The sequence below is a fragment of the Canis lupus genome, chromosome X (assembly GCF_048164855.1).
Source record: "Canis lupus baileyi chromosome X, mCanLup2.hap1, whole genome shotgun sequence".
Classification (NCBI taxonomy): Eukaryota; Metazoa; Chordata; class Mammalia; order Carnivora; family Canidae; genus Canis; species Canis lupus.
This window is the reverse complement of record NC_132876.1, coordinates 80,978,261-80,984,561: the sequence shown is the minus strand read 5'-3', so window position 1 is coordinate 80,984,561 and position 6,301 is coordinate 80,978,261.

Sequence of the window (6,301 nt, the reverse complement as noted above, 5' to 3'; positions counted from 1 at the left end):
AGACCACAATGCATTGAAACTAGAACTCGATCACAAGAAGAATTCTGGAAGAAACTCAAACACCTGGAGGTTAAAGAGCATCCTATTCAAAGTTGAATGGGTCAACCAGGATCTAGAGAAAAATTAAAAAGATTCATGAAAACTAATGAAAATGAAGATACAACTGTTCAAAATCTTTGGGATACAGCAAAAGCAGTCCTAAGAGGGAAATATATCGCAAGCATCCTTCAAAAACTTGGAAAAACCTAAAATACACAAGCTAACCTTACACCTGAAGGAACTGAGAAAGAAGAGCAAATAAAACCTACACGAAGCAGAAGAAGAGCGTTAATAAAGATTCAAGTGGAAGTCAATGAAATAGAGACCAGAAGAACTGTGGAACAGATCAAAAAACCAGGAGCTGGTTCTTTGAAAGAATTAATAAGATAGATAAATCCCTAGCGACCCTTATTAAACACAAAAGAGAAAACACTCTAATTAATAAAATCATGAATGAAAAAGCAGACATCACAACCAATACCAAGGAAATGCAAGCGATTTTAAAAACGTATTATGAGCAGGTGTATGCCAGTATATTAGGCAATCTAGAAGAGATGGACACATTTCTGGAAAATCACAAATTAACAAAACTGGAACAGGAAGAAATAGAAAACCTGAACAGGAAAATAACCAGGGAGGAAATTGAAGCAGTCATCAAAAACCTCCCAAGACACAAAAGTCCAGGGCCAGATGGCTTCACAGGGGAATCTATCAAATGTTTAAAGGAGAAACAATACCTATTCTACTAAAGGTGTTCCAAAAGAGAGAAAGAGATGGAGTACTTCCAAACTCGTTCTATGAGGCCAGCATCACCTTAATTCCAAAACCAGACAAAGACCCCACCAAAAATGAGAATTATACACCAATATCCCTGATGAACATGGATGCAAAAATTCTCAAAAAGATATTTGCCAATTGGATCCAACATTACATTAAGAAGATTATTCACCATGGCCTAGTGGGATCTATCCCCCGGATGCAAGGCTGGTTCAACACTCATAAAACAATCAATGTGATTCATCATATCAGCAAGAGAAAAGCCAAGAACCATATGATCCTCTCATTAGATGCAGAGAAAGCATTTGACAAAATACAGCATCCATTCCTGATCAAAACTCTTCAGGGTGTAGAGATAGAGGGAACATTCCTCGACATCTTAAAAGCCATCTACGAAAAGCCCACAGTAAATATCATTCTCAATGGGGAAGCACTTGGAGCCTTTCCCCTAAGATCAGGAACACGGCAGGGATGTCCACTCTCACCACTGCTATTCAACATAGTATTGGAAGTCCTAGCCTCAGCAATCAGACAAAAGACATTAAAAGCATTCAAATTGGCAAAGAAGAAGTCAAACTCTCCCTCTTCGCTGATGAAATGATACTCTAGATAGAAAACCCAAAAGCCTCCACCCCAAGATTGCTAGAACTTATACAGCAATTTGGTAGCGTGGCAGGATACGAAATCAATGGCATTTTTATACACTAACAATGAGACTGAAGAAAGAGAAATACAGGAGTCAATCCCATTGACAATTGCACCCAAAAGCATAAGATACCTAGGAATAAACCTAACCAAAGAGGTAAAGGATCTATACCCTAAAAACTACAGACCACTTCTGAAAGAAATTGAGGAAGACACAAAGAGATGGAAAAATATTCCATGCTCATGGATTGGCAGAATTAATATTGTGAAAATGTCAATGTTACCCAGGGCAATTTACACGTTTAATGCAATCCCTATCAAAATAACATGGACTTTCTTCAGAGAGTTAGAATAAATTATTTTAAGATTTGTGTGGAATCAGAAAAGACCCCGAATAGCCAGTGGAATTTTGAAAAAGAAACCATATCTGGGGGCATCACAATGCCAGATTTCAGGTTGTACTACAAAGCTGTGGTCATCAAGACAGTGTGGTACTGGCACAAAAACAGACACATAGATCAATGGAACAGAATAGGGAACCCAGAAGTGGACCCTGAACTTTATGGTCAACTAATATTCGATAAAGGAGGAAAGACTATCCATTGGAAGAAAGAGAGTCTCTTCAATAAATGGTGCTGGGAAAATTGGACATCCACATGCAGAAGAATGAAACTAGACCATTCTCTTTCACCATACACAAAGATAAACTCAAAATGGATGAAAGATTTAAATGTGAGACAAGAGTCCATCAAAATCCTAGAGGAGAACACAGGCAACACCCTTTTTGAACTTGGCCACAGTAACTTTTTTCAAGATACATCCACGAAGGCAAAAGAAACAAAAGCAAAAATGAACTATTGGGACTTCATCAAGATAAGAAGCTTTTGCACAGCAAAGGATACAGTCAACAAAACTAAAAGACAACCTACAGAATGGGAGAAGATATTTGCAAATGACGTATCAGATAAAGGGCTAGTATCCAAGACCTATAAAGAACTTATTAAACTCAACACCAAAGAAACACCAATCCAATCATGAAATGGGCAAAAGACATGAAGAGAAATCTCACAGAGGAAGACATAGACATGGCCAACATGCACATGAGAAAATGCTCTGCATCACTTGCCATCAGGGAAATACAAATCAAAACCACAATGAGATAGCACCTCACAGCAGTGAGAATGGGGAAAATTAACAAGGCAGGAAACCACAAATGTTGGAGAGGATGCGGAGAAAAGGGAACCCTCTTACACTGTTGGTGGGAATGTGAACTGGTGCAGCCATTCTGGAAAACTGTGTGGAGGTTCCTCAAAGAGTTAAAAATAGACCTTCCCTACGACCCAGCAATTGCACTGTTGGGGATTTACCCCAAAGATTCAGATGCAATGAAACGCCGGGACACCTGCACCCCGATGTTTCTAGCAGCAATGTCCACAATAGCCAAACTGTGGAAGGAGCCTCGGTGTCCACTGAAAGATGAATGGATAAAGATGTGGTTTATGTATACAATGGAATATTACTCAGCCATTAGAAACGACAAATACCCACCATTTGCTTCAATATGGATGGAACTGGAGGGTATTATGCTGAGTGAAGTAAGTCACTCGGAGAAGGACAGTGTATGTTCTCATTCATTTGGGGAATATAAATAATAGTGAAAGGGAATATAAGGGAAGGGAGAAGAAATGTGTGGGAAATAACAGAAAGGGAGGCAGAACATGGAAGACTCCTAACTCTGGGAAACGAACTAGGGGTGGTGGAAGGGTCGGAGGGCTGGGGGTGGGGGAGAGTGGGTGACGGGCACTGAGGGGGACACTTGATGGGATGAGCACTGGGTGTTATTCTGTATGTTGGTACATTGAACACCAATAAAAAATTAATTTATTAAAAAAAGAAGAAAAAAATAAAAAATAAAACAATCAATGTGATTCATCATATCAGCAAGAGAAAAAACAAGAACCATATGATCCTCTCATTGGATGCAGAGAAAGCATTTGACAAAATACAGCATCCATGCCTGATCAAAACTGTTCTGAGTGTAGGGATAGAGGGAATATTCCTCAGCATCTTAAAAGCCATCTAGGAAAATACCACAGCAAATACCATTCTCAATGGGGAAACACTGGGAGCCTTTCCCTTAAGATCAGGAACACGGCAGGGATGTCCACTCTCACCACTGCTATTCAACATAGGACTAGAAGTCCTAGCCTCAACAATCAGAAAACAAAAAGAAATAAAAGGTGTTCAAAGGGGCAAAGAAGAAGTCAAACTCTCCGTCTTCGCAGATGACATGATACTGTACATAGAAAGCCCAAAAGCCTCCACCCCAAGATTGCTAGAACTCATACAGCAATTCGGCAGTGTGGCCGGATACAAAATCAATGCCCAGAAATCAGAGGCATTTCTATACACTAACAATGAGACTGAAGAAAGAGAATTCAAGAGTCAATCCCATTGATAATTGCACCCCAAAGCATAAGATACCTAGGAATAAACCTAACCAAAGAGATAAAGGACCTATACCCTAAAAACTACAGACCACTTCTGAAAGAAATTGAGGAAGACACAAAGAGATGGGATAATATTCCATGCTCATGGATGGGAAGAATTAATACTGTGAAAATGTCAATGCTACCCAGGGCAATTTACACATTCAGTGCAATCCCTATCAAAATACAACAGACTTTATTCAGAGAGTTGGAACAAATCATCTTAAGATTTGTATGGAATCAGAAAAGAGCCTGAAAAAAAAGACCCTGAATAGCCAGGGGAATATTGAAAAAGGAAACCAGAGTTGGGGGCATCACAATGCCGGATTTCAGGTTGTACTACAAAGCTGTGATCATCAAGACAGTGTAGTACTGGCACAGAAATAGACACATAGATCAATGGAACAGGATAGGGAATCCAGAAGTGGACCCTCAGCTCCCTGGTCAACTAATATTTGACAAAGCAGGAAAGACTATCCACTGGAAAAAGGACAGTCTCTTCAATACATGGTGCTGAGAAAATTGGACAGCCACACGCACAAGAATGAAACTAGACCACTCTCCTTCACCATACACAAAGATAAACTCAAAATGGATGAAAGATCTACATGTGAGACAAGATTCCATCAAAATCCTAGAGGAGAACTTGGCCACAGCAACTTCTTGCAAGATACATCCATGAAGGCAAGAGAAACAAAAGCAAAATGAATTATTGGGATTTCATAAAGATAAAAGCTTCTGCAAAGCAAAAGAAACATTCAAAAAAACTAAAAGACATCCCTACACAATGGAGAAGATATTTACAAATGACGTATCAGATAAAAGGCTAGTATCCAAGATCTATAAAGAACTTATTAAATTCAACAGCAAAGAAACAAACAATCCAATCATGAAATGGGCAAAAGACAGGAACAGAAATTTCACAGAGGAAGACTTAGGCATAGCCAAGAAGCACATGAGAAAATGCTCCGCATCATTTGCCATCAGGGAAATACAAATCAAAACCACAATTAGATACCACCTCACACCAGTGAGAATAGGGAAAATTAACAAGGCAGGAAACCACAAATGTTGGAGAGTATGTGGAGAAAGGGGAACCCTCTTGCACTGGTGGTGGATAAGTGAACTGATATAGCCATTCTGGTAAACTGTGTGGAGGTTCCTCAAAGATTTACAAATAGAGTTACCTTACAACCCAGCATTGCACTGCTGGGGATTTAGCCCAAAGATACTGATGCAGTGAATGACCGAGACACCTGCACCCCAATGTTTATAGCAGCAATGTCCACAATAGCCAAGCTGTGGAAGTAGCCTTGGTGTCCATCGAAAGATGAATGGATAAAGAAGATGTGGTCTATGTATACAATGGAATATTACTCAGCCATTAGAAACGACAAATACCCACCATTTACTTCAATGTGGATAGAACTGGAGGGTATTATGCTGAGTGAAGTAAGTCAGTCAGAGATGGACAAACATTATATAGTCTCATTCATTTGGGGAATGTAAAAAATAGTGAAGGGGATTAAAGGGGAAAGGAGAGAAAATGAGTGGGAAATATCAGAGAGGGTGACAGAACATGAGAGACTCCTCACTCTGGGAAACGAACAAGGGGTGGTGGAAATGGAGGTGGGCGAAGGGATAGGGTGAGTGGGTGACAGGCACTGAAGGCGTCAGTTGACGGTATGAGCACTGGGTGTTACACTATGTTGTCAAATCGAACTCCAATAAAAAAATTACCAAAAAAAAAAAAAAACCCTCATGAGATACACTGAGCCAGGAGTACCAGCTAAGCCTTTCCCAGATTTGAGCTGCAGAAACTGTGTAATATAGTAAATGTTTATAGTATTAAGCTGCCACATTTTGGGGAATTTTCTACACAGCATAATTACTATAGTGTGTGTTCATTGATTAATAAGAGAGTAGTGTAAAGTACCCTTTCTAAACTTGATACTATTCAACCAATGAAAATCTATCATCTTGCCCCAAGAGCTATCACCACATTGCAGTAAGATGCTATGATAAAATGGTTTCTTTCTTCTTCCTTCCAGTTGCTACTTTTTCTGTCACCAGCATGTCAGGGTTTGTCCTACTACTTAGCTTAACTGCCTAGAATGTCTGTTATGAAGTTTAGGTTCAGTCTCAGTATGACAGAAATTGTTAGTAAAAGAAGGCTGATAGCCTTGCTATGGAGAAGTCCCACAGAGTGAAGATTGCAAAATACATCATCTGGGCTTTGATTTGTTCTTTGTTCTAAAGGGTCAGAAACTATTTTATCAGAATATTAAGGACTCATAGACTAAATTGACTGACTTGGGGGCTGAGCTATACAAAGTAAATTCATACAAGAC